Raw genomic sequence first — 22602 nt, 5'->3', positions numbered from 1 at the left:
GGGCCAAGACAGCATCCCCTACTTTTTAAATTTCTAGTTTCGGTTCCATTAATTAAGTTACACCGATTTTGTGAGAATCTCTGGGAGTGATTTCTGGCACGTGTTAAATATTATTCATTGTAATCGCGGAAAGGAGGTAAGAAAATTCCTGTGCGTGTTATTCATAGTTTTGTCGCGCGTAGCCTCCGCGAAAGACGGCGGGGAGGAAAGAGCGAGCCGGAGGAACCTTCTCGGGGGAAAAAGGCGAAAAAAAATAAGCGGACGGGCCAGTGACTGCCGCTGTCATATATAATAATCGCATAAAACAGATACGCGCGAACCAGCCAGCCCACGAATATATTATGTTGCTGCGGCTAATTTACGATTATAACGTACGTGTATAACTATCATTGTTGATATACTGCCGCGGTGGAATAGCCAGGAGCAAGCTCGCAGATAGCCCGGGATGGTGAAAGAGGGGCAGGGGAGGGGAGAGGGGGTTGTATGAGGGAATCGGCAAGAGGAAGAGGGAACAGGACTCGTCGTAGTCGGGGGTCAGGACTCTCTCGGTAGTAGGGACTGCCTTGAATTACTTCGTCGTCAGTGGTAGTCGTTGAATCTCGTTCCCAACGTAATCTTTTTCGACGCCGCGACTTCGCCCCGCGAAACGGAAAAACTTCTCCGATAAGGATCGATGGCCGCGCCCGCCCTTCGGCCGTTAACCGGCGTACTGCCTAAGAAAGGGCTGATAATTGGAATTATCTTATTGTTATGGGGCGGTAACTCGACACCTTAATTAAAGAATAAGATAGCGGAACGGCTGCGCTAACTTTTTTCGAACGCCAACAGTCGAGGCGAGGCGAATTCCCTGCTTGCTCGGATTAATGCTCGATTTTTTCACCTCTTTACTTGACAATTATTTTGGAATAGTGTATACTATGTTACACACTGGAGAGCAAAGCTGACTCCACACTATTTGAAACAACATAACTTTTTTAAGATCAGATCAAATGAACTTGAATGTTATCGAGAAGTTGGAAGGATTAGTTTGTTAGACGAGGCGAAAACGATTTTTTAAAAGAAAATTTGAATAAATGATTAAAAGTGCGATTATAAGCCGAAAATCGTAAAAAACGGCAATTTTTCGCACTTTTAATCGTGAAATTTTCGGCATGGATATAATTTATTCGAGCGAATAAAACACGTTCTAAATTTTCAATACAGGCTCTGGTAAAAAAGTTGGAAAAATCAATTTTTACTATTTCTTTCGCGATTCTATGTCTGTTTATAACACGCGAGTGAAAAACAGTGCCGCTTAAAAGGGAGAAATTTAATTCGATCCGTTTTTGGATTGGAAATGAAAATTTGAAAAAGTTATTAAATGTTAATTTTGTTAAATCAGAGGGGCAATTGATTGATACACTTACGAAGCTAGTTGGTACCAGTGCCTTCTAATTGACACAGAATGTTTTCTATGTCTGTTTATAACGCACGAGTAAAAATCAGTGCCGCTGAAATGGGGAAAAATGCAGCGTCATTTTTTTAATAGAATGCGAGGAACATTTTTACGCGTTAGCATAATCCCTACTGAACTGAATAACTCTTTTTTTTTTGTCGAATTCGTACCATATCAAGCTCGAAAAATGTCGTTCCGAGAGAAACGCTTTCGCAGCTGTGAATGGGGGTTTATATTGTATAATAGCATTTTTTCTTTTATTCGTGTTCACGAATTTTTCAATAAAATTTTTAACGAAGATGCTTTGACGGTTGTGCATTCGCATGAGCGTGCAATACATGTACACGGCGCACAGGATGCTAGAACAGACTGTAGAACCTCGTTCGTTATAAATAATCTGTGAATCTTCATGCGTGATCAAAACATAAAAACACTGAACCTGTTCTATACTATGAGGAATGTATGGACAGCTGCAGGAAGAGTCTTCAAAAATTCTTAAAAATGGATTAATCAGAAAGATATGGTCAGTGACTGATCAATTACAAATAAAAATGAACAGAAATAAGAAAATTTTGTTAAAATATTTTTAAGACAACTGAGCAACTACAGGAAGGTTCTTCAAAAATTCATAAAAATGGATTAATCAGAAAGATATGGTCAGTGACTGATCAATTGCAAATAAAAATTAACAGAAATAAGAAAATTTTGTTAAAATATTTTTAAGACAACTGAAGAACTGCAGGAAGGGTCTTCAAAAATTCATAAAAATTGATTAATCAGAAAGATATGGTCAGTGACTGATCAATTGCAAATAAAAATTAACAGAAATAAGAAAATTTTGTTAAAATATTCTCACATATATTTTTTCATTTTCATATATTTTTCTGAAAGGCAACTTCTCAGCATTCAGTACAAAATCATTTGAACGCATCTTTGGAGGGCATTCGTCGACGACGAGCAGCTTCCAACATTTTCAAAAACCCTTTCCCAGCAACCTAGAAGTCGGTAACCGGTTAAAATATTCCGCAGCAGGTTCCGAATTCGAAAATAGTCGGTCGAATGCTAATCGAGGTTCTCGCGGAGCCTCTGTGCGACACGATCCGAACATCTTCGGATCTAGGCGCGGGGTTCCTCGGGAGGAGACGTCGACGGGGGAAGCTCGCGTGATGAATATTCGATCGTGTGTTGATAATCGCGTTGTTCCTAAGAAACCACTTAATCCTCGTTCCAGCGGGTGAGAAATAATTTGCTCGCGAAAAACAGGGTGAGACACGTTTGCATGTACACCGGCCAGGAGGTTTACAACCTTGGCCAGGATCGTACGTAGATTCACGGAGGGGCTCCTTCGCACTTGGCAATATTTTAATGGTTACGTGGAGTGCGGCAAGATTGCCGCTACACCGTTAAATCATACCGCAGCCTCTTTCTTGCAAACTGTTTTTCCCCCTCGCGGTGTCGCTCCTCTCTTTCTCTCTCTCTCTCTCTGACTCTGCCTGCGTCACGTATAGGCACGAGTGGACCATCACATCCTCATTACGGATTATTCATTAATTGGGTAGCCGGATACCTTGTACGTACGTTGAATTATACACGGAGATTCTGGCACCTCCGCTACGTGGGACCATCTTCCTGTTCACTTGCTTTTTGCCCAGCTCCTTTGCATCCAACGTAACCCGACTTCCCAGCTATTTATTTGACTCGGTACAAGCCGAGTCGTGTAATACCTTAACGCGGGGATCATATAAAGATTCGTTTTCGTGAGCTATGGAACGGACGTGGAAACAGGACGAAATTTCGCGAGCCTGTGTGCGGCGTCGTTGCTTCCCAACCGTGACCACCGATGCTCCATCATTTGCTATTTTCCAGGTATATTTATATAGTTAATTCCCTATATTAGCACGTTTACTGCCACGTCAGTCACATATGACTAGACTAAATAAAAAATATTCGATTGCAAGACACAGGGGCGAAATAAAAATTTCTTTCTTCCTTTAATTATTCTATTAAGCTGAAATCAGTACGCTGCTGCCGTTAAATCTTTTTAATATCTTAAATATTAAATCTTTATTACACTGCTTTAAATTGTGCTTACCCATTTTTGTCATAAATGCATAAAATCCGCAGTCTACTTATGACTGACAGTGATTTTTGACTGGGCTTAGAAATGAATTTTTATTATGCGATATCCAGATAAACCGAATTTTATTGGAACCCTTCGAATTCAAAAGGGTTAAGACAAAGTCCCCTATAATACATTTTAAATTTCTAGTTTTGGTTTCATTAATTAAACTAGTCTGATTTTGTAAGAATTTCTGGGGTTGATGTTTGGCGCTTGACGTGTTAAAAAGCAAAATTGTAGTCTCTAGATACATCAACCCTCGCGATCTTAACGCACCTAGCGATTGCCGAAACGTTTTACAAGTATTGCACATTGCTTTATAAAAATAAGAAGAACGTGTATATCCAAGTTTTCAGCCATTTTTGAAATAATATATACCTAAAGAAATAAACTTGTCGAGTAATATGTACACCGTGTCTCATAGTCACTGAAGATCAGATTAACCCTTTGCACTCGGCGCTATTTTCATTTTAAAACTAAAGTTTTCTTCCGTCTTAGAATATTTTCATTTTATTCGTACGAAACTGATGCGATTTACACATAAAATATTTCAATGTTTAGTAATCTATTGAATACAAATTTTGTAATGTAACAAATATTTTGTAATATTTTTTGTAATTTCTTTGAAGCTTCAAATTGCAACAAAAATCAATTTGAATCTACACGGTGTTTATTAATTACACAGGTTTTAAACAAATTATAGAATAAGTGGAATTAATGTACCTGCTCTTCTGCATTAATATTCCTGAAGTAAATCTGTAATTTCTGGTAGATTTGTTGCAAGTTGTCGCAAATGAATTTTTTTGCATTCTGTGGTCAACTAATCATAGTTTATCAGAGTGTAGTCGTTGCTAGGTTCTATTAGGTTCCGGCTAACATACGCATACTTAAAGTTCAAATATAGGTGAAAAACTTGTGCTCACTTGAAAAAACTATAATTTTCAAAATGTAATAACAATTACTTGTTTCAACATCGTTTTAAATCCTGGGAGATGTAAGCTTTCGTATTGTCTAAACCCAACTCAGCTATTTCTGATAGTTTTCCTTTAAATTGCACTTGAATATTGAAAAAAATCATAATTTCACGTTCTTAACCCTTTGCACTCGGCGCTGTTTTCCATCTAAAACTAAAGTTTTCTTCCGTCTTAGAATATTTTCATTTTATTCATACGAAACTGATGCGATTTCCACATAAAATATTTCAATGTTTAGTAATCTATTGAATACAAATTTTGTAATGTAACAAATATTTTGTAATATTTTTTGTAATTTCTTTGAAATAATGCCACAATAATTTCTAGTGGTGCTTCAGAGTCACCACTCGAGTGCAAAGGGTTAATCTTTTTTTCCTCTAGTCGTTCCACAGATATGAAGGTCACCTTTGTTTTTTTAAATAGAATCTTTTGGTACCTGTTTCCTGACAGCAGTCGAGGCGACGCCTAAAGCCGTGTCTCATAGTCACCGAAGATCAGAGTAATATATCCACATACTAATACTAATATTCAGTAAATAGTAGAACATTTTCCGATGAAGACTGAATAATCAAAATAGATTAGAGCACCAGCATAAATTCTTGTTTGACCCCTTTTCGGAGATTCTCAAACTCCGGTATCGGAACGTCCATTGTTAGCAGCCTTATTCGCGGATTTCCATCGGTTTGCACAAAGTTGCAGGCACGTCGAAGGGCAAGCTCGAAAGCAGAAGAAACGTAGGAAAGAAGGGAGCAGGTTCGCGGAGCCAAAATGGAAGGGTAACGCGAATACAAAAAAAAAAAAAAAGAAGGAGAAGAAGAAGAGGTGGAAGCCAGGCTAAAAAAGACGATAGAATGCGGGGCCGCGTGTAAGTACGGAAACCGCAGTTATCGAATCGCCGAGCAGAAAATCGTCGTGAATAACGCTGTCCAAAGGGGCGCCGCGCGGATTTTTTTGCGGCAATGAACGCAATTGGAAGCGCCCGTGAGTCAATTTGATGCTCGGCGGATCCCTTCGTTTGTGTTTTCGGATCGGACGGGAACCGGTTGTCATTGAGACCGAGAGAAATCTTTCGCTACCGCGCCCGGGGGACAGCTGTAGGCCCTATCGATGACAGTTACATGTCAATACAGAATTGAGAAGTGGCCTCTCCTCCTTTCTTGCTCTCCGACTGCTTCCCTCGACCTACCCCCACCCATTTCGAGAAAAACGGTTTCACGCAACAGAATGCGTCCGCTGGCAAAAACGTGAAATTCTGCGAATGTACGGTGCCTGGCAAAAAGCACACCTTTCGTTTCAACCGATTTTTTGTTTTCTTCTGTTTGCGTACAAACAGCTGGGCGTTGTGCTCGTTGTTCTCTTCAGGAAACCAGTATATTGCGTTAATACGCTGTATTGCATGAATAGAAGACGATAACTACTACAGTAATTGTAATATTTAACACGTAATATATGTATCGGTTGAACTTCAATTTGGCAACCCAGAAATTTTCAACTTTTTGCCGGAATAATCCGGTACACCTTGGCGAGAGAATGTCGAAAATCGAAGTTTCAAGGCGAGGAATTCACTGGTTCAAAAGTTATGCGTGTTTAAAGTCGAGCGACTACACTTTGTGCTGGAACACTTTATGTACACTTTGTAATGTACACTCTACAACGTTATTCTATTGTATTCTGGTCTATTGCAACGTTATTTCAACTGGAACTGTAAATGTAAATGAACAGTAAAACTGGAAATGTACATTTTTACAACATTTTACGTTTTTAACGCAACAAACTAGCCGATCGGAGCTTTTGCTTCGAACTGATTTTGTAAAGGAGTCCGTTAATTCGGCCGCTATCATTCTCTAACGAGCCTGTATCTCTATATATTATTATTTATATTCATTATTCCCATTAACTTTAGTATTATTACACCGACCTACCTGTCCCATTCCAAGTCGTACACTATAATTTCCCGCATTTGAATTCACCTCCGTGATTACGTAAATACAACGTAAACCGCGTAAATGGGATCATGTCAACATCTATGGTATTTATGGTTCGACCGGCAAAAAACCGTTTAATATGTTCTAAACAGTTTTATTATTTACCCGATACTCTATCCGCCTGATCCCGCTCTACGTAATTATATATTTATAAATTATAAATAGAACGGTGCCACCGTGTCCTACACAGTTTTTGTCGCAACGTTCGACCATAAACGCCCGGAGATATTTTACGCGATCCCATTTACGTTGTTTAACCCCATCGAAAGACTGCCTATTCCAATAAAGAGGCAAATATGTTTCAATTTTAATTTCATGGACAAACGGCTGATTACTTGTACATAATGAATAAATAAATTCCGTTATTCTAATTCAATTACTGTGGGAGGTGCCCATTACTGTGCCTATATTAATACTTTTTTAAGCATAATGAATATTAAAAAGGAGATATTAAATTATTTTTCATTGGAATCAGTTAATATGTATGTTACGAAGAACCAAAATTCATAAATTTATTTAATTTTAATATTTCCGTAATAGAAAAATCGTTGAAAGGACTAATAGTTTATTTAACTTTAATATTTCCGTAATAGAAAAATCGATAAAAGGACTAATAATTTATTTAACTTTAATATTTTCTTAGTACTTTTCTTAGTGTTTATTTAGTGAAAGATCAGTTAATTTATGCGAGAATCGAGGTTAATAATCGACAATTTTCTGCATTGATTTCTCCAGTTGAGTTTTATGAATTTTAACTGCGGTAACACTGGGCATATAAATTTTTTAAATAGTTGTAACTAATGGGGTGACCTCGGAATGAAAAATTCGACCCCGATATGGTTTTTTGGACCGGATAGTTTTAAAGTTTCCGTTCCCGGAAACAAATATCATCTTATCCGGTCGGTGACGAGAATCGACAACTTGCCAGCTTCTTCCTGTTTTGACGGGAACCGGTTTCATGAACTTTTCTCTTTTCCCGGGGATCGCCGCTTGAAACAATATTTTGACATGTGAGTTCTGGCTGGCTGCGGATAAACAAAATGAAACGATATCCGACATATTGCTCGTAGCCCAATACTCGTGTCACAAACATTACTTTATTTAATTTTTCCCAGAATTGTTAATACCTCGCGGATCTTTATGCAAAATAAAAATTTTCTAGATCAATTGTCAAATAGAGAAACGAAATAGAAATGTGTTCCTTCTTTTAATAATTTCCTGCAACTCCGGATCTTTATGCAAAATGAAAAGTTTGTGCATCAACTGCTAAAGACAGGAGCAAAATATAAATTTCTATTCTTCATTGATAATCAGACTGCAGATATTTATGCAAAATGAAAATTTTCTAGATGAATTGTCAGGCATAGAAACGAGATAAAAATATGTTCCTTCTTTTAATAATTTTCTGCGATTCCAGATCTTTGTGCATTAATTGCAAAAGACAGGAGCAAAATATAAATTTCTATTTTTCACCGATAATTAGGCTGTGGATCTTTATGCGTTTATCGCTTCTGAAAATTTTCAAAAAATGCTACAATATAAAATTCCATAGAATTTCGTACGATTTTTATTTATTTCGGATCTACAAAGGCCAATACTACTGAAAATTAGAATTTCTTTGTTTCCGCTTTCCCAAAATCTGCCGACAAACATTGAAAATTGCATAAACATCCGCAGTCTACTGGTAATATTAGTGAAAATAATATATCCCCCGGATAAAGGAGTGCAATCAATGAACAGTAATTAAATGAACGGTGGCGATTTACAGGAACGCCTGGAGCCAGCGGTCCGAGTCCCGGCGTCCCGTAAGCCAGGACGATTTTTCCACGAGCTTCCGGTTTTTTTATTAATTCAGTGACGGCTGACGAGAACAAGGTGTTGGTTACAGCGGCAAACAGAGGGGACCGCGACAGGTCCGACTGTCGGCTAAGTGGAGTAGCAGAAGCAAGCCTCCGAACAACAGAGCAGTCGAAGGGAGTGATGCGAGTGACACATGGCAGCGTTGACAGTTCCTAGTCCCTCCCCCTACCCTCCGCCGCCCTCCTTGACATCCACTCGGTGACTCTGCTGGTCCGAATGTCATTAGCCCCGGGACAATCCATCTAGGATATTTCCGCTTGAACTGCTTTTCTCGAATTTCCTTGCTCGCGAGGACCTCTTTCGGTGCTCGCATCAAGATTACATGGGACGAACGGAATGATAACGGACAGAACGCGTTAGCGGACGCCGTTGATAGAATTATTGTCGTCCAATCCAAATCTGTAACCTGAATGCGCTAATCCTGGACCCAGATGAAATGTTGGAATTAATATCGACGTCTAATCGAATTTAGATACTCGAGACTTTATTAGGAATATCTGGAAATGTAGCCGGATAAGGAGGTCAAAAGTGACCCCAAACCAAATTGGATTCGATAGCTCGTCCCAAGAAAATACTGTGCACCAATTTTCAACCCTATATGTCGACATGGGGGGGTAGCAATGGCGTGACGAAGAAAATCAGGTTTCTAATTTTTATTTCTCCTACCCTCTCCGATTGAAAATTCTGAAAAAAACCAGGCATACTTTAGCTATTAGAGTGCACATCTGTGAATTTTTTCAGAATTTTTAGCTTCGAAACCGAATTTTAAAAAATAAAACAATCTTTGAAATGCCGATTTCTGGTAGAAGTTGTGGAGATACTAACTCTATATTTTTACAGTTTCAGCATCTCGTTATGGTTGTTAATACATAATTTTTCAGATTTTTAAAAACGGGGGCACATAGTTAAAAAATATAAAAGGTCACTATTTTTTACCCGTATGAGTAATTAATTTCCCTGATAGATATGGTATCAAATTCTAAATAAACGCATTCTTGTGCGCATTCGTATTGGGAGGGTTAATCAGCAGCTGATAAACATCGATAATTTCAATGTCGGAGGATCGTTGGTCTATCTCTTTGCGCTTAGAGGAGGCTCACCCCCGTCCCCCTAATTGCCATATAAATACATTAAAGGCGGGGTTACACTTGCGAGAGAAGGAGGAGGAGGAACTCTCGACTCTTTTCGCCGTGGCTACACAAGAGCATGGAGAGGAAAGTTCTGCGTCTTTGCAAAATGAGCAATTTATTCTGTTAAGAGTGCCGACTGAGACGTGCAATCATGGGCCCAACCGACGAAGTTTGCCCGCTTAAATGGCCGTGGTTCCGAGCTGGGGTGGCTAATCTTCCAGCGAATGAGCACCAACGGAAGCTAGAGGGCTCTTCAACAGCGAGAAAGAAGGAGAAATTCCAAAGGGTGATCCCGCAGGAACGAGGAAGACGAACGATGAATATTCGTGATGGAGGAGGACACGCTTCCGCATTACCTTAATATCAGATCATGGAATGTTATTTAAAATGGCAGATTTACAATCGGGCCGACACATTGTTCGGGGGACTGACGAAATTTGTGACTCGCCGTTTGCATTTAGAATTTCGTGGATTTTACATATTAGATGAGAATTTTTTTTTTTTTTTTTGGAATGTTAAAGACACTTTAGCGTCTGATAATTTCTTAAAGGTTCTGATGATCGTTTGTTACTTAATTTCGTTCATTAAATTATTTGAAAATCCTAGTGTCACCGATATGGTGGCAATCAAAGGGTTATAGAGAAAGGACAATCTATTCTGCATAAACAATTGTGAAATGATTGTTTTTTGTGTATAGTAACAACTGGAATATTGATTCCCTTGGAAATTATTGATAATAATTTCTATTTTAAACATTAACTGCTGTTGCATACTTAATACACTTTAATTTACGTTTTCGTTTCGGATCTGTAACGAATTGTTAATATTTAATGAAATATACTGCTGAAATAATTGACGGATTAATTACTGAATCCCTGCAAAACAACTGCTAAATTTGATCACTTTAATTGGAGTTTCTGTCTAATTTTTTCGTACACGATTTGCTTAACAATTACGGTTTATAACGCTTCAAGCTCTGGAAGTAAATATGATTAATTGAATGTGTTAGAAGAAATTAATCTACAGAAATATAGAATTGGAAAATTTTCAATTTTCAAAATTCCGAAAACGCTTCGAAATTAACGTCATTGCAGCAAACTCGACATTCTAATTAATTTTAATATAAAGTCAGAAAATATGTTCGCAAAACTGAATCTAAAAATGATAGACAGCGGATTTTATGCATTTATGACAAAAATTAGGTGTAATTTTAAGTAGCCAAAATATTAGAAAAATTTAAACATACTACCATATTATTTTCAATCTGCTAAGCATAATAAGAAAAAATATTTCTACTTCACTTCAGTTCGTTGCAATTCAAGTAAAATAATTTTATTTTCCATAAACAAGGAATTTTAAATCTCCCACTTTGGATTTTACATTTCAGATCGGAAATTCGAATTCGGAAACCCGAGAAACATAATAGTACCAATTTTTACCAAAATCTTACGACGTTTTAGTTTTTTGATCAGCTTCATTATGTTTTATATTTTGACAGTTTCCGCAATTTCTCTTACCCTCTCCGACTGAAAATTCTGAAATAAATCAGGCATACTTTAGCTATTAGGGTGCACATCTGTGAATTTTTCCAGAATTTCTAGCTTCGAAACCGAATTTAAAAAAATACAACAAATTTTGAAATGCCGATTTCCGCCGAGAAACACGAGGATACCAATTTTTATACAAATCTTACATTTTCGTTTTTTGCTCAGCTTTATTACGTTTTAATATAATCCCGCGAAAATCGCATTCCGACATTTGTCACGATGCAAAAGTTCAGTCAAAATGTCACTGAATCCGACGGTGGGGACCAGTGCGCGTCGCCGGCGTCGAAGAGAAACGCGAGGGGACGGAGGTTGGAAGCTGGGCGCGAAGGGAGGCCGAAGCCTATTAAGACGTTCGCGCCGAGATAAAAGAAAGCTGTTGAACCAAGAAGAACAAGAAGGAGCTCAGGAGGAACAGGAGGAGAAGAAAACGAGCACGGCAACGACGACGAAGAAGAAGAAGAAGAGGAGGAGGACGCGAAACAGTGACCAGAGGATGCGGCGGCGGCGGCGGCGGCTGTGAATAAAAGGAGCATGGCGAGACCTTTGAACGAACCGGAGGGGGCCAGAGAGCAGAGGGTAACAGAGGAAGGAAGGGCGAGAAAGACGCGAGACAAATAAACGAAGGGTGAACGAGCGAGAAACGGTTGCGGGAGAGGAAAAAAGGAGGAACAAGCGCGAAAGAGGCCAAGACGTAGGTGCGTAGGGATGGGGAGACGTGGGGGGGAGTGTTTTTAGTGGGTGGAAGAGAGAGAAAGATACTCCGGGCGAAAAGAAGCCACCATTAAAATGAAAAATGACATTCTCGCTGACATCCCCGCAACGGTCTCACTTGCTCCGCTCGGTAGTTACATACCTTACCCTTCTGGACGAGCAAACAGCCTCCCTACTTGGAATTATTGGTGATTTTTTAAATCTGTTAAACAGGCCTCTCGACCACAGTCAGCCCAGGGGTTCCCCTTTCTGCTAACCTCCATCTTTCTTCCTCTCGGGGGGATCCCCGGCGAAACTTCACTTCCCCAACGATTCCCGTTCCTCTTGCCCGGCCGAGATCTGAGGGGTCGTCCTCTCCCCGGCTGCTTAGCACCTTGTTATTTATTTTTCAAACTTTACACTTTCCACCCCCTCGTGCCTCCTTTATACTCGCCCCGAGCCGAGCCGGACTGACTCTCACCCGGCGTCGAGCCCTGTCGCCGCAACGACGCCTAATCGAATACAAAAACTAGGATGGGGGGACTCTGATCTCCAACTCTCAAAAAATTTGATTCCGGTCTTCGACAAAACTGAAGCAACACTGAACCGGTGAAACCAATTTTTCCAAAACGTCATTATCCACCTATTTATTTAAACTTGCAACACGAGTAACAATTTAATTCTGTTACTTTTAATTTACATAGTTACAGTATTTCTAAATTGCCCAGACTTAGAACCTATTAAAACAATATGTGCTTCCTCAGAGGGGAAATTAAATAAAAAAACGTCACCCCTCACCACCTCCACTGGGGACAATTATGGGACCGAGTTGGAGTTTGTCATAATTTAGAGAATAGTTGTGGAGATTTAGTGACAAATATGCCGAAAGCTTACAACACGAGTAACAATTTAATTCTGTTCATTTTAATGTACTGTTTAAAATATTTCTAAATTGCCCAGACTTAGAATCTATTAAAACAATATGTGCTTCCTCAGAGGGGAAATTAAATAAAAAAACGTCACCCCTCACCACCTCCACTGGGGCAATTATGGGACCGAGTTGGAGTTTGTCATAATCTCGAGAATAGTTGTGGAGATTTAGTGACAAGTATGTCGAAACCTTACAACACGAGTAACAATTTAATTCTGTTAATTTTAATTTACTGTTTAAAATATTTCTAAATTGCCCAGACTTAGAATCTATTAGAACAATATGTGCTTCCCCAGAGGAGAAATTAAATAAAAAGACGTCACCCTTCACCACCTCCACTGGAACAGTTATGGGACCGAATTGGAGTTTGTCATAATCTCCAGAATAATTGTGGAGATTTAGTGACAAATATGCCGAAAGCTTACAACACGAGTAACAATTTAATTCTGTTAATTTTAATTTACTGTTTAAAATATTTCTAAATTGCCCAGACTTAGAATCTATTAGAACAATATGTGCTTCCCCAGAGGAGAAATTAAATAAAAAGACGTCACCCCTCACCACCTCCACTGGAACAGTTATGGGACCGAATTGGAGTTTGTCATAATCTCCAGAATAATTGTGGAGATTTAGTGACAAATATGCCGAAAACTTGATAATAAAATGATACATAATTCGGTGTAAAAGTTCGGTAGTGGAAAGTATTAATTTTTAAAGTCGCGGGAGAGTATGAAAGTGCCGTTTTCGATTGGATAGCGGTGACATTATTTGGGACGTGAATGAGCCCACTCGATCATCGGCGCCGGAGCCCTTCATTTGCATCGATCGACACGTACGAACCGCAGAGACTACAATTTCTCGCAAGTTCCACCAGTTACAAGGACTCCGCTCTCCGGCCGAACACATGGGACCGGTTAGACAAAAAAAGGAACGAACGGCGCATCTCTCGATATCCATTCGTGTCAGTGGGGTGAGCACAATGGCAGATCGCACGAAAAGTCTGATTTATCACTCGCATCGCCCCGGGGATATTTGTATTGGGAGACGTAACGAAATGCGACATAATAGCTCACACTGCGGACCCCGGTGCATTGTAAGCTTGTAATAGCGTGACAAGACCGCTGACACGCTGGAACAGGGCCATTCCGTCCGGGGGAACTGTTTGATTTACCATTAGTTTCGCAATGGAACGACAGATTTCGCGAAATCTTTTCTGTTACTTTCTGCTCTTCGCGGTTCCATTTTTCTGCTGCGAGCGCGCAGGAAGCGCAGCGCATTTCCAATTGTACTGTTGACGATTGGGGGACATTATTTTGTACATTACGCATTTTTTGAATTCATGGTAAAATGGGGTACCTGCAATTTAAAGCAGAAGAACGATTAACAGCATCTAGAAATTTCAATACATTATTTCCAACTCCTTAGAAGTATTAGAGGCCCTTCTATTTAGCTTTTTGCAATTGATAAGAAAAAAATGTTATTTTATAAACTTATGGAATAGGTACCATTAAATTTAAGAAACTCAGTGCATTACTTTTAATTCATTAAAATTACTAAAGAAAGGAAGGGCCTTCCACTCGGCTTCTATTTCTTGCAATTAATAAACTTTACAAAATTTGTAAACAATCGCTGGCTGATAATGTATTGGTTTTATGGTTTCGTGTGAATTTTACTAATTCGAAGTATCGAAGACGAACACTGAGGAGACGATTGTGCATCCCTTCTGCAATTTGGATTTGAAAAGGAAAAAGAAGAGTGCAGTGTTCGGTGTGTGAAGTGTAAATAATTTTTCGTTTGTAATGTAATGTACATGTTGTTAGCGTTATTCAATTATTTCCCAATTGTGCTGACACAGTCTTGAATCTCTCTCCCGCTTTGCAACGGATACCATATCGTTTCAAACGGTTCGGTTGAACGCGCGCGTGTTGTAAACTGAAAGTTGCAAACGTAAGCTTTCGAATACTTCCGTGAGACACTGTATACCTATATTCGTTTTACTAAACAACTCTGTTGTTGTTGGTTTTTGTTTTGGAACTCGATGATATTACACACGGTCTGGTAATTCAAACCGAAAGCATTGTTACTTCATACCGTAACGGAAGTATCATAAAGGCCATTTTTTACCTACGTGTTCCACGTGCTGTTTCATCTGTGGTTAAATAACAACGCACCTATTTTTAAAAATTGTTACAAATTGTTATTCTTTATTTTTATTCTTTATTGTAATTGTTTGAAGACAGAATAAAACAGAAATGGAGTATGTCTTCTGTAATTCCAGTGTGAATCTGTATAGTATAGTTGGGAAGGTTAACCTTTACCTCGGGAAGCCAGTAATTTGTAACTTTTTTTTATGTAATCTTGTTGATTTTGGTGAAAAAATGCTGAAAATCCAGGTATTAATGTTAGTAATTCACTTGAAAAGGAACAGTTCAATTTATACCTGTTAATTTGCCTTCCTTCAGGGACACACGAAACAATCCCAAACAATTTAATTAGATGAACAAATTCTTTAACTAAAGATTATAATATCAATTTAATTTCTAGAATAAAAAAGGGAACCAACAGAGAGACACAAGAAGCAAAAATCAGATATTATAATATATTATTCTTCACATCAAATTATCCATCTAACCGTTCTCAATTACTGCAGTATCTCTCATAGCAGTATTTCTCATGATCATAGATAATTTACTGTTTATGTAGTGTAGTGTATTCAGTTACCGCACGAAAACAATAACAACAATAATTCGTGTACGGTGCCAGCAATTGCAAGATCTCAAAAAAAAAAAAAAAATAAAACAGCAGTATTTATTACATAAAAATAAAAAAAAAATCATTCCTTTTAAATTCAGCACTATTGTACGAAAATGTTGACAACAAAAATCGATAAAATTAATAAAACGACGACGGAAATATATAAAAATTTTGTTTGTGTCATTTTTTTCATGACGAGAGAAGCGAAAATTAAAAACAAAAATCTGGACACACGCGAAAATCGTTCGGAAGATTCGAAAACAAACTGGTCCATCGGCGATTTGCAAAAAGGAGGCAGGATCCTGGAATGCGGGAGCGGAATCCTATTTGAAGAACATTTTCCTGCGATTCCCCGAGCATGCTGGTAACACGAGGCCGAGTGGTGTGGGGATTGCCTAAAGGGGGTGGGTTATGGGGCGAGGGGGAAGTTGGGGGGTTGAAGCGGTGGCTCGAAAAGTGGAAGCTGCAAACGAGGGAACAGAGAGAGGGAGCGTTACATCGTGGAGTGATTGTCATTTATACCGGGCGATGTGGTACACATTGTTAGCCGCGATGACGGGAGCACTATCCCTGTCAGGCATTGTATATTTTTTGGATCGCGATTTAGCTGTGATGTACGGCTGCGGCTTTGCGTGTTATACTAGTCATATACGGCCGTCCGTCCGGTATTGCGCTATTACGCGTACGAGATGCCACTTACCCGAAAAACGCGTCGCAACTGTTGAAGGCCGATGCGGAAAAATTGTGTCAGCCGACGCCGATATTTATGGAACATTATTCCCGCGCACTCGTTTCGGATAAACAGAAAATAAAAAAATATATATATCGGCCCGCCCCTCATCCCGCGCTTGCGTCTGCCATGTATCACTAACGCGGCGATTAATTAATTGTTTACACGAGTATTCCTCGAATCGAATCGCGTCGGAGTTGTCCTCCACTTCAGTTCCGCCGTTGTGCATTGTTTCAATTATTTAAAAAATTGTATCACGCGAAGCGATCAATTTTAGACCGACAGAAGGTTGTTTCACATTATTACCATTTTCATATTATTATATTTCATTACTATTTTCAGTGCTTTTTCTCAGAGAGATCTCGATTAGAATTATTCTTAAGTGTACTATTATTGATGCATAATCGCATGCAACCGGAATTTTAAAAACGAGCAAGCCAGACAGAGCTCTCGACGTGCTTAACGCGCGTTTGAATAATCGATCGTTTGCTTAATAATTGCGGGGTCCCCTTCGAATTCTGCTAATTTATCTCCGATAATTGAAACGCGCACACAGATTTTGAATTTACTATGAAACGTATCCGCCCAAGATTACAGAACGATCGGACGCGTGTAACTCTAATGCACTCTTACACGTTACATAATACACAAACTGTTTGGACGTTCCACTCGTCGGCGACTCGTTATTTACCGTGAAAAGAGAGTTTCGATCGGTAGTCTTCAGTGAATCCCGTTTTCTCTGTTTACACTATTGCGAAACATATATCGAACAAATTATACGTAAAAACGTTCAAATATCGTTTAATTGGAAACGATGGGCGGAATCTCATTATGCGAAATGTTCCACCAATATCTCCCACCTTCTCTTATCATCCGCGTTGATCTATCTCTCGCTTTCCGTGCGTTTTTGATTTCTCTGTATCTTTCATTTCGTTTCTCGTGTTTTTTTTTATCTTTCATTCTAATTTTTCTACTTTCCCTCTATCTTATCTTCCCCTATTCTTCGTCTTCCTATTTATTTCAATAAATTATGTGATAATACTTCGTTCCAGTTGTCGAGAATGTATATGTTATAAAGAACTACAATTGATTTTATTTAATTTTAATATTTTCGTAACAGAAAAATCGATAAAAGGACTAACAGCTTTTTAATTTTAATATTTTCGTAATACAAAAGTTGATAAAAGGACTAATAATTTTTCTACTTGCGCCCCTCTATCTTTTCTATCTTCCACCGTTCATCGTCTCCTTATTTATTTTAACAAATGGTGTAATGATACTTCGCTTGTTCCAGTTGTCGAGAAAACGTTCAAGTAGAATAGCCCGCGATGCAGATCGGCTGTAAGACACGTCTTCTTGAACTTCCACTTAGTATTGTCCAGATTAGAACAACTGTGCTGTTGCGCGACACAAAATCCAGTTAATATAAAATTTATATTAAATAAAATATCACACGTCCTCTCACACAGTCCCTGCCCTTTTCTGTTCCCAGAATGTTCAACCGAAAGGTACAAGGGCTAGGCTAGCCCTACCAGTCAATAGGCACAAGAATTCACACATTGTTGATTAAAAACAAAATTATAATTGTCCATGTGCTTTTTTCCCTCTCTCCAGGTAACGTTCCCCTAATGTTCGACCAAAGGGTACAAGGACTAGGCTACCCCAGCTAATACTATTAACCCTTTGCACTCGAAGCTATTTTAACTCCAAAACGAAACATTTCTTCCGACCTACAATATTTCCCTTCTATATATTCTATTTCGTGTTACACATACGAAAATGGTGGAATTTATTCGTACAATACTGAAGTGTTTAGTAATTTATTACATACAAACAAATGTAATAAGGTAGAAAATATTTTGAATACAGCAATTTTCAGCGGCGCCTTACAGTCGCCATTCGAGCGCTAAGGGTTAACAGGCCCACATAGAAGAATGTACTGACAAAAATTGTTCAATAAAATCTGTAATCGATCCTCAAAAAATTAATTTACCAGCGTATGTCTCTTTCAGTCCACTTTCTTCCGCGAATGTTGAAGCAAGCTGTGCAAGGACTGCAACAGCATGGCGCGGCTAGTGCAACTGCAACAGGATCGTCGTGACCTGGCTAGTAAGCCTCCTTAAGTCCGTAACTCTGCAGTGATTTGTGCCTTTTCTCAGCCTAGTCTCCCTTTCCGTTTCTGACAGAGCGTGCCCCGACCTCCCCACATGTATCCACCTCGTCTCTACTGGCAGCCTACCGAGCAATTAACAAGTTCCCCTCGAGGGCTAATCCCGCTAATCCCTTGACTGATGCCCGCCCCACCACCCGCCCTTCTGCGCTACTCCTCTCCTCTCCTCTCTTCTCTCTCTCTCTCTCTCTCTCTCTCCCTCCTTCGTTCAGGTTCTCCATGACCCGGTAGGCTCGGGACACCAGCATCTCCGCCGGCCACAGGATCATCGGATGTCCGATCTTCAATACGGGCTGGCCGAAGATAGCCAAGGGCTTCGTTCCGACACCTAATCGCCCTCACAATTAGACTTTCATTACCCGCTGCCGGTTTTCAAAGTCGCTCGAAAACCGATCGACCGGTCAGCAAAACTGCCGGCGTGCTAGTCAAACAATCAGGCTTGATGACTACACCAATCGAGAAGTGTCCAATCAAACGTCTATTCGCATCCGTAACGATCACGAAAGAATTTTCTACTATAAACAAAATACTATTTTTCATATATTATTATATATCTATAAATTTTATAGGTTCCTATGATCGCATAGGACCTGGGATAGTGCTTTATCAATTTTTGACCCGTCAATACTATCCGTACTAAAAGTTTTGCTTCAATATTAAATATTTAAAATAAAATTGAGTGACTCGTGGTTTCCTCTATTGGTGGATCATGCTCACGATTTTGGTTGAGTATATTTGACAGGGTTCGAACGCTCCGTAGTTGTGTTTTGTAACTATGCGAAAGTTGAGCGGGTCCGAGTGATTATTTAAGCGTGATTTTGCAGCAGTTGCCGTGTGTATACATTTGCAACATAATGCAAACAGCCCGGCATCGAAACGGCCGTTGCACCGACCGCGGAGGGTTTAAAAGTTAACACACACGTATTACATACAAGTTAACGGAGTCCGTCACCGGTGACAGGTGTGTTAACGATGCATTGTGCATTACAGGCCGATTTGTAGTCGATTTCGCGTGCCTTTTTGTTCGCATCACGTTTGAGAGTTACTCGATACGCGGTCTAATTGGAGTTTGTTTTCTATTGTGCGTTGCCGAAATATAAAATATCGCGGTACTCTGCGGCCGCCGGCGCAGTATTTCGATGCTATTCAAAAGATCCTGTTCTGCGCCGGTTCGTTCATTAGAAAAAAGCAGACAGGATACAGTCAATTATCCAGCCGGATTTTTATATGTCGCTGCTGACATTTTTCTCGAATATTACAGCATTAGTCGTTTTGTAAATGTTCCTTATGAAACTCCCAGTAAAAATGCAATTTAGGATTTTTAATTCCCATTCATTTTAATCTCTCAAATTCTTTGTTGAGAAATTTTTTCGCTGAGAGTAAAAGTGAAATAAAATGCTAGGATAAGGGACCCAATTACTGTGGGGGTACCAATTTATGTGCCTGTATTACTTATACTGACTTTTAAAGCTTAATTAATATAGACACGTCCATAGTAATTGGGTCTATTACCCTACGATAAATTCTAGAAAACGTAAGAAATGCTTAGACTGCAAATTTTGTACAGATAAGATAAAAATTAATAGGTGAAATACACAACTACAAGTACGTCATAAGAATTCGAGGATACTGCTGTATTATTTTCGACTTAATAAAATGATTGAGGACACCACAATTGACTTGGACAATTTTTATTCTGTACAAAGAACCACAGTATTATAGAGGCTAGTTTGCATCTTCTTCGTGGATAAAATGAAAATATTTTTGAGAATCTTTCTGTCAAAATTGAGCTTCGAGTGTTGTTCTTTTGACTCGTTAGAGAAAACCGCAAGAATTAATAACCTCCAAACAGAATTTAGTTCATTCATGAAAGGGGCTGATTGTGGCTCCGCAGCGATCACCATGGACACTCATCGTGCTACATTAATCTTCGCGGTAGCACCATTTGCAACGTACCCTTGGGGGTGAGGATTACAATAACGACCTTAGAAAAATCAGTTATCGGCTCGGTTTGGGGTCCACGAGATTTAACGGTGTTCGGGCGAGGACTGTTAATAGCGAAATTAACTTACCCTCTCGTTTCCTGCCCTGCGGATCATTTTTTAAATTTATTTTCCGCACCCACTTCGATCCATTACTCAACATTTATCACCGTATAAAATAATAAACGTTTTCTTTCGCATGTTGGCCTCTGTTAACAGCGAAATTAATTTAACCCTCCACCCCTTTCCACTGTGCCAGTAATTTTTACAAATTTTTTCTCGCACTCAGCCTACAGCAAAATATTAATTAAAATATGCTTCTTTCTTCGCAAAATACGAACTGTGAAAATTTGTAACTGATTCGATAAAGGTTAAATCATCTCCAAGTGTTCGAAATAGTTTTTTGGTTCGTTCAAATTTTTTTTTAAATAATTAACGTTTTATCTCGCCTTTTGTATCGTTTCCTGTATCAATTCTTGACGCCACAGTGTTCATTAAACTCAATAATATTTGGTCTCTGCGAGACCGTCGAAATACGAAGATACAGTAATTAATTAATTGCAATAGCATAATGTGTCTAAATGTATAAACAGATAAAACTGTCTGACGAGTACTGTGCACGCACAATGTACATTCATCCCAGATATCAATTTTCCAGTTAATTAGATCTGCTGTCGTTGAACAATCTACATCCCAGAAGCTTCATTAAAATATGATTTAATTACTTTCCTATTTCGTACCAACTAACTCCATTGATTACTGAATTTCGGTCTTATGGTTTATTCATTCTCTTATTACAAAATGGCAACAATTCCGTTCGATAAACATTTGTAAATTACAGTGACGATATATTAACGTAATAATTCTCGAAAAAGTTAACATTCTTCCGCTCATGCTGCGATCGAATTTTCAGTTGCAGTATAAAATGAGCAGTAACCATTTTGATTACATTTTTACGACAGCACGTTTTCGGCAATGCAATTAACTTGCATCAAGGATTGCAAAAATTGAATACCGAAAGACGCATGCAACTTGTCACGGGCTCGATAAAATGGCCACAGTAAAATCAAAATTTATGGCTGGATTTCGGAGACTTGAGAAATTATAGATGAAAACAGGGATGTTTATTACAATTTTTCCACCTTAATATTTAACTTTACGATAACTGAAATAAGGCAGCAACTTCTTCATTTCTCCTTATATTGAAAACGAAAGTATCATTAATTTTTGTTTATTGTATTGTCTTGTATTTCGCATGTGTCAAAAAAAAAGCATAAAAATCCGCAATGTAAATAACTAAAATAGCGATGACAATTGCATAAAAGTTTTACCGTTGAACTGCAGCCATACGTGCATTAAAAATGTGAAAACTTGGCCTCCTCCGATGATTTCACTGATTTCGCCCACTTATATTTTGTCTAACGATCATAAATCGAGGGCGGTATAAGTGAGAGACATAATAATTAATATTACGACCCGATTAGCGAAAAGTACGAGTGCGTTTTGCTGTAACAAGGCGGTCGCCGAAAAGGAGGGACCCACATGTGTGTCGAGGTAAATCATCCTAAAAGCAATCAGCTGGAGGCAGTAACAATGATTTACAGCAAACGGCTAGGTGTTTACGGGCGTTTTCTGTCGCAACGCGAGTTCCGAGTCCGTACAAGGTGAAACGGTTTCGCGGGCCGTTCGGCCCGAAACCTCCGGGCCGACTCAAGTTCTCGGTTAAGTTATTTACGTCCGGTATTGTTCGGTTTGACGAGTATAAACGTCACCGGCCCGGGATTTACGGTCACCGCGCATAAACTCGTCACCCTGTCTCACTTCACGGTTACATCTATATTGTGCAACTCCCGGCACACATTCGACCCTAATTACCTACACGAAGCAGATCCAAATAATCGGTTCTTCGGAACGTAAGTTCGTTTTGCTGGCAACACGGCTACTTTGTCAAAACATTTTCTTTTCTGCATCATTCTGGTTAAACAGAATGAAGAGGATGGTCTAATTCGTGAGATTGAGATACGGCAGCCATGAAAAGTGATATAAAGTCGATAACTTTTGCGCTCGGAACTATTTGAACTGAAATATTTTGAAGGTTAAACTTCACCTTGGGAACCCAGAAATTTTTAACTTTTTATTATACGATCCTGTACGGCTTGGCGAGAAAATGTAAAAAATCGAGGTTTTGACGTGAGGGATTATCTGGTTCAAGAATTATGCGTGTTTAAAGTTGAGCCATTTTAAGCGTTTTTTGGCAGTTACTTTCTCTTTGAGATCCCGTATTCAATTCTCTAT

The 22602-nt window shown here is 39.0% G+C and overlaps 1 protein-coding gene across 4 annotated transcripts in view; it reads right to left on the bottom strand.

Annotated features, from left to right (window-relative positions):
* LOC143355188 (E3 ubiquitin-protein ligase Rnf220) overlaps positions 1–22602 on the bottom strand; it is a 211016-nt gene that overhangs the window by 53591 nt on the left and 134823 nt on the right. The gene's annotated exons all lie outside the window — the stretch shown is intronic.

The sequence above is a fragment of the Halictus rubicundus genome, chromosome 6 (genome assembly GCF_050948215.1).
Source record: "Halictus rubicundus isolate RS-2024b chromosome 6, iyHalRubi1_principal, whole genome shotgun sequence".
Lineage (NCBI taxonomy): Eukaryota > Metazoa > Arthropoda > Insecta > Hymenoptera > Halictidae > Halictus > Halictus rubicundus.
The sequence above is the reverse complement of the archived record's forward strand: the minus strand, read 5'-3'. Positions and strand labels throughout refer to the sequence as shown.